Source organism: Linepithema humile, chromosome 3, assembly GCF_040581485.1.
Source record: "Linepithema humile isolate Giens D197 chromosome 3, Lhum_UNIL_v1.0, whole genome shotgun sequence".
Lineage (NCBI taxonomy): Eukaryota > Metazoa > Arthropoda > Insecta > Hymenoptera > Formicidae > Linepithema > Linepithema humile.
The window spans coordinates 23689652-23715686 of record NC_090130.1 but is presented as its reverse complement, the minus strand read 5'-3'; the positions used below and the strand labels follow the sequence as shown (position 1 = coordinate 23715686).

At 40.9% G+C, this 26035-nt stretch overlaps 1 protein-coding gene and 1 long non-coding RNA gene across 7 annotated transcripts in view; one reads left to right on the top strand and one right to left on the bottom strand.

Moving 5' to 3' along the window:
- LOC105668806 (neural cell adhesion molecule 2-like) overlaps positions 1 to 26035 on the bottom strand; it is a 237523-nt gene that overhangs the window by 107906 nt on the left and 103582 nt on the right. The window contains exon 1 of one of the 5 annotated variants that reach the window (XM_012361418.2): positions 25256 to 25395. The exons of the other annotated variants lie outside the window; for them this stretch is intronic. The gene's annotated coding sequence lies outside the window, so the exon portion shown is untranslated. Of the gene's footprint in view, positions 1 to 25255; positions 25396 to 26035 lie in introns of those variants that run through there. 5 annotated transcript variants of the gene reach the window in all.
- The window catches only part of LOC105668807 (uncharacterized), a 328884-nt gene that overhangs the window by 200906 nt on the left and 101943 nt on the right, over positions 1 to 26035 (top strand). For both annotated transcript variants that reach the window (XR_001100172.2, XR_010889288.1), the window contains exon 5: positions 25247 to 25387. This is a non-coding gene — a long non-coding RNA (uncharacterized lncRNA). The remainder of the gene's footprint in view (positions 1 to 25246; positions 25388 to 26035) is intronic.

The window sequence follows — 26035 nt, the reverse complement described above, 5'->3', positions numbered from 1 at the left end:
GCCATCGCGAATTCGTGCCGCTTCAGGTCGCCTTACGGTCAACTCACGAAAGGTTCAAATCAACTTGGCAGTCGATAACCTGTAATTGAATACGTAGGCGCCGCAGAAAAAGTGTAATCAAAGCGCGACGGTGCCGCTGAGCTCTCGCGTGGCGAAACAGGTTTCTTCGAACGCTGTCACGAGAAATGACGAAGGCAAGCGAGATCGTTGCAATCGTCTTTGCGATGGTCCGCATTCTTTCAATACTCATTAAATTGATATCATCGAAAAATGAAGTCGGATGTTTCTATAGACGATTGATATTAAAAAGAAAATTTTTGTATAGTTGCAACAGTAAGAAATATAAAAAAGCACCATAAAATTCGGAATTTAACAAAACTGCCACGATTTTTCTGAATCTGTTTCTATTATTATTGTTTCTGTTATCAATACTTCTAATTTCGCATTACGTCTTATTGAATTCTGCCAAATCGACATCGAAAAGAAAGATCAGATCATTATATCAGCAATATTTCTTGATTATTTCGTTATATTGTGAAGATTCGACAATGGATTGCTCGAGCAAATCAAATAGCAGAAGAGCGAAATGTCTGACAGTAGTTAATCCAGATGTCGATTAAATACTCGATTCTTTTAGATAATTGATATCGGATATTATTAGAGTTTATACAATTTTTTCTTGTTTTTCCACGTGTAGCCTGGCATTATATTAATTAAACTCAGATACAAATAAAGTCGAAGTCTTTTTGTCTAGCAGCAAGATATTTTTGTAATATTGTAAAACTTCAAATATTAAATAACGTTATTTATTTTATATTGTCATATTATAGCATTTTTCAGAGGGATTTTTCACATCAATTTTACATCAAATAATTTAATACATCTTTTTGCATGCAATCAAGATAACTCATATATAAAATTATAATGTAAACAATTAAGTGATTTTTTATCGAAAATTTTTGCAAAAAGAATTATTCTCAATTATTTAATATGAAAATAAAGTATAATTATTTCGCACTATAAGCGGATAACAGCTGGCTTAGAAAATGTATTTGCGGATCATCCGGCGGGTCATCGGCAGTACTGTTTCTGTGAGTATTATGAATGCAGTAAACTTTGACGAGATGCCACTTCGACGAAAGTTCATTTGTATTTTCCGTGGAAGAGCCGGAATTAACAAATTCCCGGAATAACTGACACGCGGCAATACAACGGGCGCATAATACGAAACGTACAATGTAACACGCGATGCACTTTGCAACGTATTTAGAATTTCTCCGAAGCCCTGGCAAAGTCAGCATAATGCATCTTTCACGCGAAAAGTCGACGCGTGATTTATTTGGCCGTTCCGCAACATCGATTTCATCGCACGGTTCCTACGTCGGTGCATACCGAAGTGCCCGCGCTCCTTATTTTTACGTCGCCAAATGATGTAACGACATCGCGCATGTCGCGTGTTTTACTACGTATAAGTCTTGTAAAATTTTTCCCAAGCAAAATTTTTAAATTTCAACGGATGATTGACATGAGATACTGTTAATAGGAGAAAAAAATTAACTTGAAAATTCAATGAAATTTATCAGTTACAATAATACTTTACCATTAGTGATACTTGATATTTGCTCATCACGTGCAACATGCACATTTATCGTTATATGTGATCTTTTAAGAAGATTATCCAAATATTTATTTAACGAATGAAAATTATGAGAATACAGTTCTTTAAAAATTAAAAGTATTATACAGGGTGATTCAAAATAACCTGATGTCTTTGCAATGCCATATTCTTGAGCGAATTCTGAGACGATTTTTCCTTTTACAAAATTTTGTCCGAAGCTTAGTTTTCGAGTTATAATTGAAAATAATTTGCTACTTACGAGTCCGATACAACGGACAGGCAGGGACGGTGCAATGCGTCATGAGACGACAGTAAACACTTGACAGTCTCATTATACATTGTGCGTCCCTGCCTGCCCATTGTATCGAACTCGTAAGTTGCTACCTATTTTCAATTATAACTCGAAAACTAAGCTTCGGACAAAATTTTGTAAAAGGAAAAATCGTCTCAGAATTCGCTCAAGAATATGGCATTGCAAGGACATCAGATTATTTTGAATCACCCTGTATATCTCTTGCAGACAAATTCAAGTACATAACAACGAAGAAACAATAACAAAACGAAGTCGAAAAATAATTTGAAAATTCTAAGAGAGCTATCTCGGTCAATGGAATCATTCACTTATCTTTATTAGAAGAAAAAGGTAACAAGCGCCGCGTGGATCTTTACGTCGAACTGGACTGCAGTCAATCTCGCTGCATTCTTCTTCAAATCAGCTTACCTATTCTCGTTCGATATAATCGAGTAAAATATTTCAATATTGCATTACTGAAAAATGCTAGTCACGTAGAATTTTGTACCTACAATGTGAATACATCGGAATTTCGAGGATTGATCTCGAAATGGATGTAGTTCGAAGCGCATACATAAAACTCTTTATATCGTGATTTAAACATGATTTTAACATTTCACGTTGCAGCGATACAGTAAGCGCTCTGACAAAATGTGATTTATCAAATGCGATACACGTTATACCCAATTTTGTAAACGTGAAAAATCTTGCGACCGTGTAATATGATAATTGAACAATGTTATTTAACTTTAGATATAAGAATTGCAAAAAATGACGCTATGCTCTTGCAATTTGCAACAAAAAGCTATTAAGAAAAATTACGTTGAAACTTTTGTCATTTTATCAATATGCAGCTGTTTATCGGTGAAATCGAGAACACGTTTTATTTGAATTATACATAACTCACAGCTAAGATAAAGTCTTTTAGGAGATCACATTTCATTATTATTTTAAAACCTCCTTTAATTTATATATTACGATCGTATTTCAATCGCATTTCTCTCAAACGTGTTCGTTTAATCATTCCAAAGCGTTTTATAGATTCTCGTTGTGTACAAACTAAACAGTTTTACAGTTTGGAAGAACTTTTGATGATAGGCGGCGGAGGAGGAAGAAATTATCAAGATCGAAAAGTGTCGCTATATAAGTAATTCATGACAACAGAAAGCATCGCGGCGCTTATATTTAAATTTAAACATACTTTACCTATTTTCCGAATGCACACCATCGGCCCAACATCTTGAAATTAATCGGTGAGACAAATTTGACGCTATCGCTTTATCGGCCTGTCTTGGCTTTCATTAACAATTACGACGATACTGTTATTTGAGATTCGAGCATAGCGCCGTAGATCGGTAAGTCGATAACATTCCACGAAACTATTTCGATAGAAGAGCGTATATAGACGGCGATCGATAAAGACTCGTTTACAACCGATAACGTGCCAGAGATCGTACAAAATTCGTGTTCAAATCTGTCTTTCATAAATCTGTCAAGTGAAATAATATGGTGAATGAATATCTCCGAACGGCGGACCTCCCACAATGGATTTGAAATGCTAGGCTTTTCTGGTCGCGCTCGTCGACATAGATTGACGTTTCTAATGTTTCTGAATTGACTGCATTGTTACTAAGAATAGAAATATCGTTCAAAATTCCTCTGAAAAAGTTATGCTTGTTCTAAAAATAATCGTATGATAAACCAGATCGAGATGGACATTCGCGCGATAATAAATTGAATATTACGCATAATATAAAGAGCTATATAAACAACAGAATTTTTTTGTAAAATAATTAATTGTGAAGAGTAAAATTTATTATGAGTTACAATATCTATTAGCTTTTTAATAATTTTTTCGCAATAATGGAAACAATTCGTGGAAAAAAAGTTATGACAATAAAATATAATAATTTTAATTATGAAAAAATTCAGCAATTTAGCTGCTGAAAAGTTGAAAACTTATAATTAGATATTATAAAAGAAACAAGAATATTTGCTAAAATTGTAAGAAAGGAAAGTTGACATACAATCATCGTTTCTTTTTGGTCTCGTACTTGTAAAAAGCGTTCATATTTATGACTGCAGAAATCTGTCGTTATTTTTTTTCTTTTTCTTTCATTCAAAAGAAGCGATAAAATGGCAGAATGAGCATGTACTCGTTTGTTAGAAATATCTATGAACTAGTCTTTTCTTTCTTCTATTCATGGTCTTTGAAAATGTGTCTATATGTCGATGTGATCATTATTTTTAATAACTCGAGCTTAATTTGTCTCTCTCGCTTTTTCAACCACGATGCAAAAAAAAGGGCATCATTAGTGCACCACAAACATGACAGCTGATCTAAAAGCGAGGAAAGCCTTTTGGTTGTACATACGGTTCTTCCCCTTCTTTCATATTGATTGATAGTTTCTACAAAGAATTGCTGATTGCGACTTCCAATTGGAACATGCTCACAGGAGAATTGACGACGTCATAATTATGTACATGTCTCGATTTAATCTCTTCCAAGGTAATGCATTGGGAATAAAAATTATTTTCCACGCAATCATTATTTTGTAACCATACGCATTAATCACAAATACATATCACGTACGTTGCTTTAAGAGATCTCGTGATATAATCGCCATACGAAAGAGGAATAGAATTTGTTGAGTATGCAATCGTATTACTTTTTCAAAAATCGAAAAAACTGTGATGTGAAAAAAAATTATGTTTCGTGGTTTTCCTACCAGTTTGTTTAATTAAAATTATATTAATATATGAGTTATATAATTATATAAACTCACATATTTTCAAATAGAAAATGCTCTTTTTACTAAAAAAAAAAAAAGTTGATATACACGATAATTGCGTTAAATTTTTCATTCCTGACAATTTTCCGGGATGTCACAAAATGGTTGTAATATTACTTCTTCCTCATGTTTACGACACCTCTCTCGGTTTAATCAACGTCAAATTAAAACAGGGTCAAGACACATCAGCATCTTCTCGAGACAAGATCAAAGAACGCATACTTACGAGATTTTGCTTGCTTGACGGCTTGACTTGCGCGCAAGCTGATTATTTAGAACAACCCATAGAAGAAGAAATTACGAGGAAGGCATGAAGTGCTCACCCGAGAGGACGCGTTAACGCGGCAGATTTGCCTTATCAAGCGAAATAACTCCCACTCGATTTATCGCTCTGCCCATTTATTACGTCTTGCGTGAAACGCTGGAGCCCGCCGAAGTAAATTCGCCATAAGGAAGGCATTTGCCACGACGCGGGGGGATGGGGTGGGGGTAGGGGGGGGAGGGGGGGACAATGTACTGGAAGTGGAAGAAGTACGTGCTCGAAACGAAGGTCCTTAGAGGACAAGGCTGGAGGCTGTTCGTTCCGCACGATGCCTCCTCTTATTTTGTCTTTTAACTTATTCTGCGCTTACTCCCCGATATCCTACCTACCTACCCACCTACCTTATTTTTCCTAATGCCCTGTTTAAAATTCCGTCGAACTTCTTCTCGCGTTCCACATTCCAGCTCCGCGATATTCACGTTTTCCTAGATAAGTTTCCCGGTTCTTCCATTGAAACGTTTCTATCTGGCGAATGTTTGTAAGGCCGTATTTTCGCGAGCGGCTGACTTCGCGAAGCATCACGATCGCGAATGAATCGCTCCGTTCTAGTGATATCTGAATATTACTCTCACAATTATCACAATTGCGGATGAAGTGTGTTAGGTACCTTGAGTTAGTATTTCGATTATATGTAGAGACACACACACGCACGCACACACAGAGGGACGCAACCATGGTTCGCCGCGTTTGCGAGAAACGGAAATTCAAGCGGACGTTTAATTCCAGCAAGCAAAAAGACGATGAATAGAGACGGTATAGTAGGAAGAAATGTACGTGCGTGTGTTTTGTGTGTGTATGTGTGTGGAAGTCTGCAACGTGTTTTCCGCTCAACCGCGCATGCTATCTCGAGGATACTTCCACCCAAAGATCCAGCTTGGAAGCATCGCTATTTAGCGATTTCCACTAAATTTATCGCGAAGTTAAATCACACTCTTTCAGCGCGAAACCATACACGAGTTAAAACAGTCGACGGTAACAGTTGTATGCGAATGCATTTGTTAAAATCTATGCAAGTGCAATTTCCTAACAGGCGATGATTAATTTGTTACGACATACTATAATGTACAGGAAGCTACAGGTTGCAAATAAAATATATTTTACATGTTTGCATATACGCGATTCTCCATTTCACGGAGGTAGATTACACGTCGTGTGTTTTATGCGTATTAGAGACGAGTCGGTTCGCCGTCACGATTGTTGAACGCCAAGTGATATGTTAATTCCATGAGATAGGTTTACTCGCATCGCGTCAATTAGGTTCATTGATGTCGATCATGACTGATAGATCTCTCACGACGGTGAACCGATCGGGGGTCGCCCTGTGGAGGATCCTAAATAAATATTCGTGAGAGTTATATACGGTCTAATACCTTGTCCGTTCTTATCTACCTCGGCCACGAGGGATACCCACACAGAATGTAATTAACATAGTTTTGATGGTAGATAAACCATCGGCCGAGAGCAACTGGCAGGTCTGAAAGTCTGAGAGAGAATTAAGAAAGATGAAGTTTGAATACCAATTGTTGTGGTAGGAATGAACAAATATAAAGGATCTTTCATAAAGATTTCTAATACTACTTAAGGATTTGTTCCAACTTCAACTATATTTTTAACTGCAAAAATAATACGGCTTTCTCAAAATTCTCAATTTCTATTCAGTTTGAACTATTTATAATCGACTGGAAGCTTTAGAAATCATACAAATGTTATGTGTTAAATATTTTTCGATAATTCGATATTTTGTTATCAAATAACGTGCTCGTATTGTAGTACAAAGTATATATTTAATAGACAATGTCTGGATTTTAGATAAATACTTATTCGCTTCATAGCTATGCAATTGTATCTTTATTAATAAAAAAAAAATAAAATGAATTTTCTTTGCTTTAGTTATTTATAATCAACCCGAGGTTTAAAAATATTATTCGAATGTTATTATACTCATATATCTTTCGGTACTTTAACTAATTTGCTTGTTAGTTATAATGTGCTCGTATTGTATTGCAAAATAGAATCTTTAACGACAGTGTCTAGACTTTAGATAGATATTCATTTACCGCATAACTGTGATTACAGAAACAATCGTACACAACACTAGATTGCAATTTAGTCGCGTAAATTAAGTTTACAGTTCACGCTGTCACGTCGTGTGTCTGCAGGTTAGACACTAATTTAGTATTGCTTTTGCGTATCCAGGACGCGCTAATAAACTCGATGCCGCAGAATATAGTCGGGCACCAGCGCTTCGAATATTTCCTCGTTAATTTTACGATGGAGTACTTGTCGGCCATAGCGCGCAAACATATACATGCACGCACATACATAGTCCATATAAAGACATGAAGATACATAAGATCGTTATGTTTTTAAAAGCCTGTGCTGGAAAGTACTGTGGAAAGGCAGGGTAATGCACTCGTCGAATAGTCGTCGACGTTAAAAGTGACCGTATTTTATGAAAATAATAACAACGCGCAGTAGATATAAGAATTGAATATTGCAGTAACTGTTGCTTGTATAGTTAGATTTCATATCACACATTTACTGTATCGGACAGTAGTATTTTCATTGTATACCATGCCAAAACTACCAGACAATCATTACAGAATTCAAATACGAGCAACGAGCGTCGAAGGGAGATTGTATGTATTCGTTATTATTGTCTCCAATACTGCATCTGTTGCGTTTTTCCAGCGGGAAACTCAACCGTACAATCTTGTTGCGTTAATGGATCGTAATTGGACACGTCGTTCGATGCTCAATTTAATGCGTCGGCAGACAATCATTATCGCTGCTGATTGTGCGTGATAGAAATTATTGCGTGCATATATGATACCTTACGAATAGACATTGAACGGCGCAAACGAGGCCAGTGTGTTAATGGAAGCCGCTGCCCAATTTTAATTGGCGCAATGCGGGTGAACGATCATCGATTTATATCGACAGCGAACATCAATTGCTGACAGCACATTCATAAACCGCGTGTTTCAATCGCACGAAAAATCGCGTATCAAGCGTACGCTGTTTTTTTACCGGATCCATAATAATTAATCATTCATGAGATTTTATCACGCAATCTCGGCAAATAATTTTTTCTATCATCTTTAATTAAACTCCCGATTAAATCAATCTGATGCAGACAAAATTGTAGGGTGTCGCGCACACGCGTTGTGGATGTAAAGTTTTACGACGACAAGTATCCATCTATTTTATTCATTTAACTAAACACACACGCTACACGCGCGCTATTTATTCTTTTAATTACACAAAGAAATATATATTATAACTATATCTAAGAAGACACTTTTAATATTTTTTTATAAAACACAAAAGTAATTTAAAAAAAATACCCGCACTAATCTTTTCAAAATATGAACTGTTTAAGTATGCAACTTTTGCAATGATAATCGCTTGATAGCACGAAATAACACAACGCGCATCGAGATAACCAATCAATTTCGTGGAAAAGCGAGGCGACAAGAATACGAGTATCAAATGCTTTATGTTATCAAATGAATATGTCTTTTTTAAGATTTATTAGTTTTGCGTTTTGCGGCGACATTTTAATTTAAGGTAAATAATAATGTATTCATTTAGACCGTAATTGATTTTATTCCTCGCACGACAGTCTGCGCTTGAAAGATATCGCACGCCGTGCTTTGCAACGCACACATGTGTCGCCAGCGATATTCAGGACAAATTTATCAAGCGCCTTAATTATTCGGATGGATTCTTAATTTAATTGCTTTAATTAGCGCTTCTCCTCCCGTGTGGTTCAACACGGCGGACGCTTATTCGCGCACGTCTCCGCTCGCTGCCAGCAACTTTTTGCGCTTTCGCGAAAAGTGCACGAGATCGCTTTCTTCATCTTCTTGCGAGGCTTCTTGCACTCTACAAATTTCAACACGCTCAGCCGTCGCGCGGAAACTTTTCTTTGTAGTACTTTTTAATCGCACAACCGAGAATATTGCGAGCGGAGAATGTCGTCTGCGCTTTTAACATGCCATTCTTGGCAGATTCTTTTTAAGCTGCTCCTCTTCCCGTGATACAAAAATATAAATATTATTCTTCATTAACGTTGTTTATTTATGATATTTCGATGAAAAATGCCAATTTCCACATTATTCTGTGAATAACTGCACTTTTCGAATAAGCAATTAAAATATTCTGTAATTTTTCAAATTTTTTTCACAATTTTAATCCAATTTCACTCATCATTTGAAACACTCGTATGATTAAAGATTCGGAAGCACCATAAATCAACATAAATGACACGTGTACGATACGTGAAATAATCTATATTTTTGTGGAGATGTAATTAACTGTCGCTACCCAAAATAGCATCCGAATTGGTGAAAATATTTCTCGGGTCCACATCCATTCGAATGCCGACCCTTCCTCGCATAATTAAGCCCTTAGCATTCTTCGACTCTCCTCCTCGTCCCTTCCGCACGCAGGAATGCAGTTTCGTTTCGGTATTCGTAATGCACATCGAGGACAAGGTGGATTCACGGTGCACATTCGTTGCATATCTTCTTTTTCTCACGGGAAAAACGAAACGTGTTTTTATTTCAAGCGAGATAACATTCGATATTTCTTTCGCGTTTGGCGTCATGATTTTTTATGCATGCATTTGAAATGTAACAGGGAAGAAAGTGGTCAGACGACTACAATTTATTTTTCGAATCTTCGAAAGGACACAATAATAAAGATAAATAAAGATAATCTTTGAAACCTTGCCGGAATCTAAATAAGATCGCATTAATGCACATTTGCATAATTGACGATACGTGTTTTTTTTTTTTTCTGCAAAACACTATCCGTAAAAATAGAGGTTACAATTTCTTTTTATTCGATTTGTATCCGCTCATATTTCATTGATGAAGCGATATGAAGCCAACTCAATATTCATTTCATACCACGCCATCTTCGCATGCTCGTTTAAATGAATGTCGTTGGAGATATCTCGAGAAGAAAATACAAATCATCTATTTCTCTCTCTGACTATCAATCGCGCGACGTGTTGCAAAACAAATGTATCTTGCTGCCGCCGCGACGCAACAATCCGAGAGCACCGGTGTATCTGCGCGTCTCTAATCTCCTCCGATTTCCGTAACTCTATCGTGTAATTATCGCGACGTTGCGTGGCGAGTACAGCCTGTTGCCATCTGTAATCCATGCGCGCGTGTCTTTAGAACGGCGCCGAGTTCCCGGAGGCTGCTCCGTGCGTAAACACAAGCTCCAATTCCAAAGCGCCATAGGATAGAACAAAGTAGCCGTCGTTTAGAAATCGACGCAACCTCCCCCAAGGCTGCAAGATTAGACAAAGGTGTATGCCATAAACAAACTCCGTAACCGGAACCGTAGCAAATATACCCCCGCTTCGCGGAAGTAACCTTTAATTTCACCGCTGCGAAGACCACCAATCTCGCAGATAATGGTCGGTAAAAGAACGATATGACTCTTTTTATGATAAGTACAATCGCTAAGCTGTAAAAATAATTTAGAGAAAGTCGAGAGGCCTCTAGTCTTTTCGAGCGTGAGTTTTGTAATGAAGATGATAAAAACTATCAACCAATCTCTCTGGACGTCGGAGATATATCTCGAGAAGAAAATACAAATCCTCTAACTCTCTGACTATCAATTCGAAATCTACCGCAGCTGATAAAATTTTTTGCGCATTTTTCTCCATAATTATTCAGTTATTTCGCTGGTCGAGTCGGGAGACGAGAAAAAGATTGTGCTCGTTTTATTTATTCGTACCTTTACATAAACGGCACTCGGCACATTCTACCATGTGAATATTCAAAACGGCAAAGCCTCGCGCGCGGTTTTCCTACGACCTTATGTTAATTACCTGTGTAAAGCACAATCTGTAAAAACCATGTGTGAAATTTTACTGCTCGCGCGCGTGTTTCCACTGTCTGACGTTTAATAATATTGATTCTCTTTCTCCCTGCGAATGATTGGTAATCGAGTCCAAGATTAATCCCCGTCATTTATCGCGGAGTACTTTAGAAAATCGCAACTGCCGAGAAAATATTTGTAGAGATATCGATGACAAAGGGATATCAATCGCAGATGACAGCGGGCGGCGGAGGGGTGAGAATTTCGCGCATGTTTCGACATTTCGCATCGAGGCGACATTGTAACGATATGACGCGATCAACGTTATCGATTACAATCGGCGCGGCGTTTCGCATCGCGAGCGTAATTCACACCCCGTGCAATAACCGGTCCGGCGTGTGATATCTTAGCGCATGTTAAAAAGTGGTGAGCAGGAGACCGGTGGGAGTCGACGAGAAATATTCCACTTGTCGTTGCGTCGGAGACAAATAAAAAAAACACCAAGAAAGAAGAATGATCGCCGCAGAGCGCGGGCGCGATGGCGAGACAGTGAACGGAAACGTGATATCGGGTCGACCATCGAGCGAGAAGAAGAGAGCCACGAAAATAAACAAAAAGAAAAATGTACCTGGCTCGCAGTACGCGTATTTGGGTCAAGCTGGTTGAAGATCGCCAGCGCATTGCCCTCGCCGGCCGCGCGCGCCTCCCATCCTCGTAGCACCAGCGCCCACCAAAGTTCGTTTCGTACGCGTATGCGTATTGGATTTTTCACCGGAAAACTCCGCGTGCCGGAATTCTCGATGAAACGTTTGCATTCGTTGCGATTGGATAAATAGCATTTTTTTCGGGGGCTCTTCATTAAACATCGCGGAAGTAACGTAGCTGCGAGTGAGTTGCATCGATGTTTGCAGATTCCTGCAATTCACGGAGACCGCAGTGGCTGTCGTAAATATTGATAAAGCTTAACTGGGATTAATCAATTGATCCGTCTCTTTCTAGTAGTTCGTTTTGACACAAACAGAGAATTAATTAAATTGGAGATAATTTCATGCTTAATTGAAATTAAATATTTTTACGGCGGAGAGAAGGAATAGTAGTATAAAAAAAAACATCCGTCTTGCTTATATAATTTTCACGATTTCAGAGGTAGTTAAGGACTCGCGGAATTATGAAACCTTCGGATTTAACCTCGAGGCGTGTCCGCATCTTCTGCTCTCGCCTGGAACTCGACGTAATAATAGTGTTGCAAATGAGAAAAAAAGTGTTAAGTGCCGAGCGGTGTGCATGCTGCGCGGAAATGTCGTCATCTAATACAGTCATCATCATCAATTTTATTTTTCTTGCCATTTCGTCGACAGCGCAATCGAGGAACAACGCTTTAACGCGGCCACTGATTATTGGCATCTACTGATACGACTTGAGCCGCGGCTGAGGCATGATTGTGAGAATAGCAGCATGATAGGCGATTCCGACTAATCACTGCAATAACGTTCCGTAGCTATCGCAATCGGTATTTACGAACATTTTGCGAAGTGGAAAACTATACATCCTATAGTTCGCGATTCATTCGCAAAGTCGAGAATTCCAATAATTCCGTGCCGAAGAAACGCTGATCGGAATTATTTCTGGCATAAATTATTGTATCGTTTAGCAAAGATTTCCTCATATTAATAATTAAAATTAAAACAGGTTTCATCAAACGCAACATTTTTTTCACATCGAATTGATAATTAACCGTCGGTATCAAGTTCCTCGCGATGTTAAATTAATTCCACCTTCGACGATTGCGGAAGTTGAAAGTCGCGCGGAACGTTTGACTGGTTCGCGTACGTTCCTAATTAAAGGAGCCGTCTCTTTTTTTGCCCCCGTTCCTCCCTCCGACGTCTCATCATCTCGTCAGCGCGGCATTCCGACCGTCCTAATTCCACGGAGATCAGTCGGCAGATTCTAGAGTTCTGAACATGTTATAAGGATAACAATAAAAAGAAGCCTCCAGCGATTGGTTGAGTGGTTCTGCCTGCTCAATCTATCGCAGTGACGATTATCTCGCGCGCCTTTTCGACTTTGTTTTGTCGGCAAGAAAAGAACATCTTTTGGTACGCAACGGATTGATAGGTTAGACAACCGATTTTTATTAGAACTCTCTGACACGACAGATCCTTAGAGAGAGATCGATAGATTAGATCGCGCGCAACATCGAGCATCGAATACGTTTAACATATATAGTATTTTTTTAATTGTTGCAATTTTATTCTTATTTTTTAAATTCTGTTTCTATCAATATAGCTGATTATCAGAGAGATAGATTTTAAATTTATTACAAAACTTTCAAAGATATCGTTATATTTCTTGGATGATAAATTTAGAACTATCTCGATATTTACTGAAATGTATAACGTCAACATTGATAGTACACCGAGTGATAAAGGAGAATATATCGAACCATTGACGAGCTATTGCTTATCAAGCAGACGTCTATACGTTTGGTGATTATGGATTGATCATCATCCCTTTGTTCCTTTGCTACGACCAAATCGAACTTCAGAGCTTGTCCGTTTATTGAAATCCAATAGTATTGCTCGTCATTATTGTTGCAACACCGCTGCGGAATGATAAATATATCTACTACTGTTTCTTTGTGCGGCATTCTACGATACTGCGACAATTGTCACAGAGTCTAAAATTAGATTTTTGCGAAAAAAAAAAGTAACGCCATACAGTCGTATCTATCGATCTTACATCATTTATTCAATGTTGTACATTTACTCCAGAGGCTAAATTCATATTTTACCGTGTCGAAAATTGTATGACGATTATCAGAGACTATGGCGTCCATTGAGCACAGACGGAAATTAGGATGCTGTGCCGTTTACGTGTGAGAATTAATTTACGGGCGTGCGGACCTCGATACGTCTTGTGTGCACGCACGTACATTTGTTCGCACACTTAGGCCGCTGTGAAATTAATCAGTTGGTTCGCAGTACATTAATAGAATATTCATCAGTTGACATAGCGCGGCCGCATTGTTTACAATCACACCGTACAGCATCACAATTAAATCTAATGGTTTGTAACCATGAGCTAAGTTGCCACGGGCGGATCACCTTGTCTCGACCGGTCGAGCAGGTTACGACACTCGCGCACGTCTCCGCCGCACTAATGCGGAGGAATCGACCAAGGTTTCTTTCGGGCTGGCGATACAATGAGTCGAGCTGTTGAAATATTTATTGACCTTTTAGCGGCTTATTTGTTGGTAGAAAAATCTACATCTGTTACAAGCCCGCTTTTACATGTCCATAAAACTTCGAGACTCGGACCTTAATGGCTTGAATTATAATTGCGAGCGCGAATGTAAACACGGGACTACTGAATGGTTTTCGAAAGTGCGCATCTGCATATATTCCAAGAGGAAAAGTACATTCATGATCAGGACACACTGTGCGAGAGCGAAAGCGCCAGTGCGCATCGCGCCGAATGATTTTGGTTTCGCGCGGTCATTAGTTACGAACTATATGCATGCACATAATCCAGTGTTGAGTTGGTATTACTTAACTATGCCGCATTTGCATAACCACATACATGATGCTCGTTTAACGGCGACAATCCGCAGGGGTCGACCGAATGGTGGAATGGCGCGCTTCTCTGAATCCACCGCATTTTGTATCTAAATATTCCGCATCGGCCTATGCATTGCATATTGGTTTAATGATATCGCTCATGATTTTCTATTCCTTGTATATCGAAAACACGATCGCACATACATATCTGTATAATACGTAGATTTATTTCATCTTGTTTGCGCCGTACATATACGCGCAACGTATGTATACATTTTATTAAAGAGCTCTGTAAACATAAATTATCTGAATGTATAAAATAATTCATTCGATTTATATTAATTACAGAGTGCACGTAATTATTTAGATACCTTTCGAAGCGCCGACGATACACGTGAATCAATATTTTCCGTTATATAAAAGGCAAATATTTTATAGGTATAAAGAAATCACGAGGATACCATAAAGCTGCATCGATCGTCTGACCCGTGAATTTCGGATTCGGATGATATCTCGACGTTACTTTTCCATTTGGCGCGGCCGATACGCTACTACTGCAATCTCTTTACCGCATAGCGGGGAATATTCTCGGACGTCGGTACAACGAGAGGACCAGCGCCGGCGTAAGTGAGTTTCGGCTTTCGTTGCCGCCACAAGGCGTACAGTAATCCGATTCTCTTGCCAAATGGGAATGTCGCCGGGAGGCTTAATGTACGGCGTCCGGAAGCAGAAGCCTCTGTTTGCGCCCCCACGTCCGTTGTCTGCGGCTAAGATCTCTAGATTACTCTAATCGAGAGTCACTTTCGTTCGGCGTGTTAATGGTAATGTAATACACCGAGAAACACCGGAAATATGAGAGCATTCAGAATCCGGCCGTGACCCTAAGGTCACGAATACCTAATAGAATAGGTATCTGCGATAATTAACACGCCACGCTGTAGATATTCTACACTGTAAAGCGGCGGAATGTGTCTGTGCCTCTCATAAAAGAATTTGCATATATACAAATTTCGTTATGATCATAAATATGTAGTTCCTATTTATCGTTATTTCAGATTTAACGAAACCGTGATATGACGAATTAACATACGAAAGCGTATTTGTTGCATTATTTGTGAGAAAAACAAGTATTTCTAGCGAAACTTTTGTTCTATTGCGTATTTTTTTTAACACGAGAAAAATACGCGGTGAAAAAAGTGTGAAGTAAACAAAGCTCAATTATTAGCGAACAATAATTGTACCGCCGACAAATGCGCTTCTTATGCTTATCTGAGCGTTTTAATTTCTCCCGACGCTAAAAGCTTCGTGCAATTGGGAAGAAAGCAGCTCTAATTGTTCTCTAGAGGATTACCGTATCCCAAATATCACAGTGGTTTCACGAAACTCACTATCTCGCATCGCTGCCGTAGCATCTACCGGTCGCGTTTCACACCTCGCCACACCTTAGGATGGACTCGACGCTTATTTGTACTCTCTCTCTTTACGGCGGGGCTATTCGCACTTTGAACAGAACAGGCTGGCAGCACGAAGCGTGAGAGAGACTCGTAAGGCGCATTTAAGCCAGCCTTTTTTCTTTCCTTTCTTTCTCTCTTTTTTTTTGTTTTGTTTTTATAAACACCGCGCCTTCTGGGCCAGCTTTCGTGCTTCCAAAGCCTTCTTTATTGTGCGGCCCCACTCGCGGCGATGAATAATGACGGACTCGGCCATGAGAAGAAACCTCGCAGCGACTCGGAGAGAAACTGCGGTTCTCCTTTAATTCGAACAATGGCGAATCGACGACTGCGATTTCGCGATATTGTTTCTGCGGAGCAGGTGCGCGCGGCAGGACACGGCGCCGCCGCGAATTGCGAGAATGCGAGAATGCGGATAAGGATCGGCATGGAATTCTGACTATTTCGCGCAGAAATAGTTAATTCGACTTTAATCTATAGTTCATTATAACCGCGAGCGCGAGTGTTGAGAAATTTGTGTTATGTCGAGCTCGAATTAATTGTAAAAAGTAGAGATCGGCGTTTTGAAGGGAAATTTCTTGTCGTCGATCGACGGATTTTAATTAAAACGGTAACGTACGCGGGACGTTGACGTTGCATAAGCGATGGAAAAGCATGGAAATTCTATTTTCGGATCTTTCTAATTTCACGCTGTTTGCTCTTTCTCCTCCCTACAATTTCTACTGTCCATTAATAAGGTTTGCAATCAAACGGCTCGCAATTATGCGTTACAATTGTTTCTCTTTGAATAATCTTTCCGTGCCGATAACAATGATATCTGATACACACGCATTTTGATAACGCCGCGAGAAGTAATTTCACGGCTCGCACCGTCGTCGCGCTTTGCGACTCGCATCACGTGGGTCACATGTCATCGATTCTCAACGGCATTAATTACTCTCAGCTTTTTCTATCCATTGTCGGCACATAGTATTCGTCGCGACGCGACACGACGCTGCGCGACCGCTGCCGGTGAAAATAATTTCCTCCCTCACGTCATCGTCCCTTGCGCGCACGCCGGTTTAATTGCCGCACAACCCCGGGATTCCCGGCCACGGAATCTGCTTCCTCGTTTCCCGGCGGACCCGGAAGCTCCTCCCATTATACCCTAATGGCATAATAATCTGTATATCCCGCGATATGGTTTCCAATTTCAAGCGCTGATGCAGTCGGAGCTGCCGCCGCCCTTGTACAGGCGAGGCATGTACCAGCTGCCTTCGTGGCCTCGTGGTGAGTTACGACTACCGCCAAGCAATGGTCACGTGGGTGGGCGGATGTGGTACGCGCTCTTCCAAACTAGAGTCCCATACAGTTACCGACCATTTCTCAATCCGCTCGGCGGGCTCGAGTTCCGCGTTTTCCTCATTCGGAATTTTCGGAACAGGCGGGATACACCGCTCACCCGCGGAGCTAAAGGGCTCCGTAAATATGGGCCCTGAAACTTAACGCATCGAACATCCTCTCGCTAAATCAATTAGACGAATTTGAATAATTCGATCCCGAAGTAACGGCGGTGTGTAAAGACCTTACTTTAAATCGACTTTGCATTTTACCTTGTCCACGGATGGAGGTGATCTCGAACGATAGATTAACTCGATAGCGTAATTATTTTAAGATCCCTTCAGACTACTTTCCGAAGAAAGCGATCAGTTGCAAAACGACGCGGAATTGTTTATTAATTAATCCGATAAAACATACGCTTCTTGGAAAATTTCTTCTATCATGAAAATAATTTCTCCTTTCTTTTTGTGATCAATATCTTGCTGATATATCTTTATTACAGCTTGTAACCCGCGTAACAGGAATGCAAATATCACGCGCGGTATTCTTCATTGCGCGAAGAAATCCTTACTAATGAGACATCGAAACGAGATCCAATCTACGGACTGATTGCGAGTCTGGAAATCGTAAATGTTTTTATGTGTCGAGGCACGTCAGTCACGTCGTCATGGCGTATCAACTGCGAACGACGGCGATATATCCGTGCGCTTTACAACCGGTCATTTTCTTCGTCGATGATGCACGTGATTCGTAGAAATGTAAAATGATGCACCATGTGGTGCATCCACATCCGTATTTAATTCTTCAATGCAAGCAGAAACGCGTATCTTCGTTTTTATTTCGCTTTACTGCACCATCGGAGTCTCTTTTATGATCAAGACTCCCTCGCGACGCGGAATTACGAATCGCGGAAACTCAGAACACGCGATATCTCCCGAAGTCACGTGTGAAATCGTTTTAATATCAGCGGAATCGTTTTATATTAGAATTGAAATGTTATCGTTCGCAGCTGCGTTACTTTTTTCCCCGTGCAAAAATAGACACAGCATATTTTGCATCAAATTTTAAAGAAAAAAATACCATCAAATAAAATTTCTAATAAAAAATATTTCAAAACGTGCTCGTTTAAATATTGTTCGCAAAATAAAAACTTTTTTACTTGAATTACTCTTTTAAAAATTGGCTTTTTGTTTTATGTTTATGACAGTCGGCACTTGTAGACGGCATTTGTCCTTTTTAGCTACGCTTCTTTTTTTTCTCGTTCTTCAAGACAAAGCATGTGTTGGTTTCATTTTTTTTCATTTAAGAACAGACGAGAGTGTATAAGAGCTATAAGAAGACACACTCATATTGTACAAAGAGTTTCACACCAAAGTGTTCTGGATCAAAACGTCGCCGCCGACCGTCTGAGGAGACTTGAAGCGACGGTGTCACGCTATCGACTTTTATAAGCGCGCGGCTGGCCTTATAATGGCCAGCGCTATTATAGTTCGAGGTGTTGCACAGGTATAAAACTTCGCGCTAAATTACGGCGAAAGGCCTTTGCTCGGCGTGCTACTTGGCTAAACGGACTTCGCATCGGCTTCGTTCGTGCTACAAAATCGCGATAAAATCGTATTGTGCCTTAATTTAGCAGCGATACGATCTTGATGCCATATTTTTAGCGATAGTTTTGCTAAGCGCCAAGGTACATCGGCATCTTTCACGAACGCGGGCGACAAAACTGGTAATAGATTTTATTTGTAGCGTTGTGTGTTTAGATATTAATTAATTAATTGTTGCATAACAATTAAATTTATTATTGTAAATTCCACGCTCCAGTGTCGATCACGATTAGTGCGCTAAGTCAGAAGAGATATATCGCTCGCGGTCTTTCTAAATCCTCTGCAGGTGTTGAGCTAAAGCTATCCGCGAAGGCCAAAAGGCAATTCCTCGTTTACCGCGCACGATATGCATCCTGTCGGATGTAATTTGTCTGAACGGATCAGCATTACCGCTCGTGAAGCCGGTAATGATGATTCTCTAAAGGACGTTACGTTAGTCGTTCGCGAAAAGCAAAAGCGATCAATGCGCGTCCGGTTATCCATCTAGATTTCCCGTCGCGCACGTATACGAGCTCGCTCGCCCGCTCGCTCGCTTCCAGTCCAGGTGACGCGACGCGTCCGCCGCGTGTTAATCGGTCTGCCTTTGTTAATGAATTATTACCGCGTGCGCACGACAGTCAGTCAGTCGGGGTCGGCAGCGGCGACGTTGACGAAGAGCGAGTGGCTAAGAGCGCGACGTAGGAATTTTTATATCGCCCACCAACACACACCAACGTTCTGTCTCGTCGGAGAAGATCCGTATCGCTTTAAATGCTCGCTTGCCCGCACGCAGACGGACCGTGGAAACACGTGTATTCGCGGCTGCTCCGACGATTTCGGCCGGGTTGCCTGCTCAACAAGGCTCATAAAATAATTTTCATATCAGAATATGTAATTTGCTTGCTCGTAGACTTTAACCTTTCGAAGACGACAATTCGTCACTTGAATCAATTTACCTATTAATCGATTGTGGCGAGTTAATAAACTTTACCTGTCAATGAACAGAATTCGAAAAAAAATGTATTATCTAGTATGCAATTATGAAATTAAATTAAATTTTATATATATATATATATTTCTAATGATTGTTTGACTCCTTCAAAACTCTAACGATAATACGTCTGCTCGCTAATTATAGCCAATTTATTTCTCATCTCGTTGGTATAATGTAGCTCTCATTGGCTTCTCGAAGACAGTGTAAATGATGACGGGAAGACAGAAGATGATGTGTAGTTATTTGTATAAATGTGAGAATTGTGAAGACTTAAAAGACGTGCGCGATGCGGTGTGCATTTGAAGGCGTAAAACTGTTCTACACACAACGTCCCAAGTGAAATACAGAATTTCATTCGAGTGTGTTTAGTGCGCTGCATGCTTTGAATGCATTCATCTCGCGGCGCTGTCGCTAAGGTAAGTGTGCGAGGCGCGCGAGCGGCGACCGCGACGATGACAACGATGAGAGCGACGGGGGAGACGAAAATGCGCGCGCGGATGAGAATATTCCGTAAAACCCGCTCCGGTATTTGTCCGTCCCATACACTCGAAAGTTGGATGCGCTTTTCACTTACCGGGTACGTGATGAGAAATCGTAACCGAGGATCGCGGCTACAAGTTCCCAGAGCTGTTTCCATGTAAGACGATGTCTCCCTTAAATCTGTGTGTTATCACGCGTGCTCGTATACGCCTACGTGACGCCTGGCCGTCGCGTCTTTGACAACCCGCTGGCGCGCGATGTCATTAATTCGAGGATCGTAGAATCGACACAACTCTCGAGCTGCGTACGCCCAAGTTGTACGGCACCTTTTTTACGACGTGGCACGTTGTACGTGGTTGTACGCCGCTCGCGGATCGTAATAACGCGATACACGCGGTTATTCGCTAAATCTATAAAGGGAGCGCGAAGGGAGCGCATAACGCGACGGGACGTACATATTCCCATACTCGATTTGTCATAAAAACGCGCATCGCGGTGTTTCAATTTCACTGTTAAAAGTACCAAACGAGGGTACCAAATGAGTAGGTATTTTATAACCGCGATAAATGGGGGGGAAAATCGATGAATTCGAGGGAATCGCGGTGGAGCATGTGTTAAGGTCGGGCGTATGTATCTTTATGGCGCAATCCTAGGGTCTGAATTGAGGCTGGAACGCCAATGGGTCGGTAAGTTAATAGCTGTACGGTAATTTTTTTACGGTTACTCCGAACGATGTACGCGAACGACGCGGAGCGTTGTAATTTTAATGGACGAGCGTGTTCGGTGTATTTGCCAACGTGTGAAGTTTATATCGATCGCATTGGTAAATACACACATACGCGCGACGCGCAAAAAACCGTCTTCATGGAGATTTCTCCCGGGTGGAAAGTGTAGTTTCTAATTTGCGTAATGTTTGTCCGCGTGCGTGCTTCCGTTTTGTGAACATATTACTTACCGCGAGACTAATGAGTGCGTACGTTTATTAAGGGCGGCGGTAATGACGCATTTTTTTTCGGCGCGTGTCGACGGAGAATGGCGATATTAACTGCAACGCGTTCTACTGATATTCCGAACACGGTAAGGTGAGTTAAATACCCGAACAATCACGAAACTTTGTACTCTTGCTTCGCGATCGAACAGAATTACCCTCTTCGACCCTTTTAACTACTAGGTCGATTCCACTTATCGTGAATCGGGCTGACCTACCCCATTACGTTCCATGATAATCGATGGCGGCGATGTTATTTTAGAGACGATAGGCAGTTTAAAGTACGATAGCTCGATATACGTACGGATGGAATTTATGATTTCAAGCTGTCGTCTCGCAAGTTCCAGCGCGCTGGCCGATCGATCTCGTCCCGATCGCCGTGCGATTATTGCGATAATATCATAATGCTTATGATTACGGTGAGAACTGGATCTATTAACATCGATTTAACTACAATTGCCGCCGTTTACAATGTGATAATGTCTGTTTATTACGATGCGCCATTAAGTCAATATGGCGCGGAGAAATATTGTTACACAGGTGAAATGAAATTACGTCTATCCGACAATTATCGATTATCATTGATTCGATATATTTTCATCATGCATTTTGCGCCAAATGCGACTTCTCCATTCTGTTTGTCTAATATGATAATTATATTACATAAAAGGGACAAAATGTGCGGGATGAAAATTAATTTCATATTCAACATCACGCGCGCACCGAGAAAATGTAGAACAGCGAGTTGTCCGACAGCGAATATAGTGCGACGATAATCAAAATAGATATAAAATAATACGACTGTTATAAATACATCGTGTTATGGATGAAATTGATACTCCGCTCATATCATTAAGTTACACGCTATTATTTGCTACACTGGAAAGAAGAGCAATATCGCTGTCACTTCCACGTATCATAAACGAAACAGTTACATTGCGCACATTGTGGATAAAATAATGCAAATGACTTTTTTATATTTCTCACTTTATATCCATCGCGTTATGTCGCATTCAGTTCCGTGTTATTACGGATTTTTCCAACGAATTATGCTGCCCGTATTATTCTCCCAAAGCGGGACTAGTGAACGTAAAAAATCTCCGAGAGATGCGAGAAATTAATCAGAATGCAATTTTAAAAATCAGCTATATCGAGATTTTCAACCGGAAATATATCGATGTAAACATTTCAATCGCGGATCGTGTTTTTGTGAAAACACATATCAGAGCTTTTGTTGTAAAATTGGCGCTTAAGCATATTCAAAAATTTCCACGATAAAATCACGTTGTGAAAAATTACGCTCCATATATCTGGTTTTTCTCTAGATACTCTAAATACATTTCCCGCGTTATCGCCGAAACTATTCATCGCCGGCACGGTCGCGTCGCGCTGTCGTATCGATCGTCCAAAAAGTCCCGAATACCCGATTACGCCATAATCGCGACAGATCGCAAAATCAAAGGCGTCCCCGGAGTCCCCTTTGTCCCTTTGTCCTCTCACGGTGCGCCGCGGGCGAGGGAGGGGAGGACCCAGCGGGGGTGGTTCGCGTGCACGGCGCGATAGGCTAATTAATTAGCCTACCTCCGGGAAAGACGTGGCGCCGGCTACGAGGAGGAGTCGCGCGACGTGGATGACACGAGAGATAGGATATGTATTCTAATCCAAGTAGGTAGATACTCGCACATTCCTCCACGGCGGTGCAGGTTCGCATTTCAATGAGACCCGACCGTAAGACATTAGACCCATCCTACCTTGCCTTCCCGCGCCGCCGCCGCCGCCGCCCTATCTCTCTCCCTCATCTCGCCCTTTGTCTCTTTCTCGCACTCTGTCTCTTTCTCCCTCGGCCTCTCCGGCCTCCGACCTTACGCTGCGGCAACGTCTACCTCCCGCTCGAGCGTCGCCGCGGTCTACCTTCTTACCGTCTATCTCCCTTTATCCGACACCTTCGGCCCCCCGAGCAAGGCACTCGGGAACTGCTCATATCGAGGGATATAGCGCGTATGAAACCGCCACTTTGGAACTAAGCCGGGGCGCTGGGCGGTTGGAGGGTTTTCCCTGCGCGTACCACGTATGGAACTTGGGGTTTCAGTCCGCGGCTCTTCCACCGCACTCGCAGACCTGTACTTGCCGGCAAGACAGCCGACGTCCTTCGCCCCTCGTCTCTCCTCCGCCCGATCTTCGGCGAGAGCAGATACATGTGCGTGTGTGCGCCCGCGGAATAACAAGTGCCCGGCGCGGTCTCCCGGACGTACGGGGAATATTCGACTGCAGCCTGCTTTCTGCTAATATAATGCCATTTAGTGGGAGCGTCGACGAGAGCGGCCAGACGGGAACCGCCCACATGTTTCGCGAGATATTCCCTTTATCACTATTTTATGCGCCCGAGGTGGATTCCTTGAAAGCATCGAATGTCATGTAACATTCGTGTTCGCGCGAATAAAATTGAAATCTCTCGCAGAGCGCCGAAGGCATCACTTTACCGTTATTAAAGCATTGCAATTTTTTTTAATGATTAATTGAGAAAAATTATTATCAGAAAAATCGTACATTTTTTTTATGCAAATGAGGTAATTACGTAATGAAGCTCATTACGGCGACCGTTACATCCTTCTTCATTTTGCTTTAAATACCTTTTAATATCTCATGTATTTATCGCTGAATTTACACCCCTGAATTTGCACCAAGTTAACGCACTTCGATACTTCCGCAAGTTTCATTACGAGAGAGTTGCATCCCCAGCTAGATAAAATGTTCTCGAAGCAAATAAATGGAGCTAGACTCAAAGCGAATATCGTTTGCTCGAGGGAGAAATAAGAAACGCTCGAGAGATGCACTTTTTTTTTTTTTAAATAAACTCCTGAAAACTTTTTACGTTTTTACGAAAATACTTTTATGTGTTTCCGAAGCGCTCATTGTACAGATTTATAACTGTAGTTCAATTTCCTAACTTTTTGATGTCGCTCGCGCGCGCCGCGTAGCTAGGTCGTCCAAATAATGTCGGTGTGCCAAGCGGAGCGCAAACGTAGTAGTTGCAATGCAAATGGCAGTTTTAATACAAGATTGCGTCAAAGAGGCGAGCATCAGAGGTACACGGGAGCGCAATCGAAACAAGCTTGCTTTTCACTCGCTTAAGATGACTTATCCAGCCCGCTATGCAGAAATTACCGTCCGGGAAAGACTTTATGCGTCGAATGCGACAGAGGCATTCCGCCGCTGTCTGCAAATTAATATTTCGGAAAAACGACGATATTTGTTTATACTTCAAACCGTCGAGGTTTTATCGAGAACATGAACGAACCGCGACTAGCCCAGAAGTTAATACACTTCTGCATACGCGACGGTTTTATTTCAAGAGTTGTACTAACGACCCAACAAAAATCCCCCAAAGCGCACTAACACCGGCATCCCACGCTTTTCCGCTGACTTATCGCGTGTGTTAGTAGAAATTACTAAACTCGAGGGAAATATTTTTACAACAGTAACACGCCACGAAGCTTTTGCCAATAGCGTTGCATTTTGCAACGTGCAAATTCTTGATTAAACATATGTCGTTTAATACTTATGCATCGTGTATAATAAAACAATGGATTAAATTATGATTTCGAGAGATCGCAATATGTAATTGTTTGTTTTTTAACTTAGTGTATGTATATGCCGCTTGTGCACATGAATAAAAGTGCAAAATTATATTTTATATATGTTCGGAAATTCTAGTATGTGTATATACATTGTTATTCGTAATTACTTCTTATTTATGCATATGCATGTTCAATTTTTAATCAGTTATTTGTTTTCATCTGGCAAGAAAATAATCCTGAGAAAATATAACGTCATACTTTTTCTTAGCGTACTATTTTTACGGATTAAATAAAATTCCAGGATAAAATCGATTTCGCGCGGATTAATTGTGTAAAAACTGGTTATTTTCTTGTCAGATCGATATGGATCAAAACGACGATAGAGAGCCTGTAAAACGGAACCTACTGATCGCGTCGTGTATTTCAGGTGACTTACCGCTCTTACTGGAAGGAATTACGAGCGCCGAGGAAGGGAGACGAAGAGGCCACGCGAAGGCTGGAGACAGGTTCGACCGATCGATCCGTAGAGCAACAAAGCCATTATCTGCTTCAGCCGTTCAAGCACAAGGTAAATTGTGTCCGTGCGCTGGAGTAGGTCTGTTCCAGCGGAAGTCAGGGGGTCACTCTCTCGGCCGACCCAAGGCAAGTCGGGATGTCAACCCCGTACTATCTGTTAGTCGCTTCCGACCCATTGAGATCCTTGTAAAGTTTCGGTCTATCGATGGACATACTCGAACGCGCGGTATTGAATCCTCGAGAATACCTACGACACAAAAGTACCAGATTCGTGAGACTTTTTAACAAGGAGACGCCGTACTGCTCCGGCTTTTAAGTATAATACGGAATTTTATTAATTTCCCTCGCTAGAATCCGCTGTACATCATCGATAATCTCACAACGAGTTTTCGAGAACAAGCAATTTTTTACAATAGTAAAGTTTTTTTCTCGATAGATCACTACATGTTCTTATAAAATAATATCGCGCTGCAGTGTCTATCTAAATATAACATTTAAAAAAAAAGTGTAATTAATTAATTTTTGTAGTGAATTTCTTACACGCAGTATCACTGCGTATATTATAAATGAAAATCAAGAGAAATCTCAGCATATTCTAAAAATTGACAAAGGAGAGCATAAAGCGTAACGATTTGCTTCGCCGAGCAGAGAAACGTTGGGATTCTTTATCGCTGATATGCCACGACGGCAAGGATTCGTT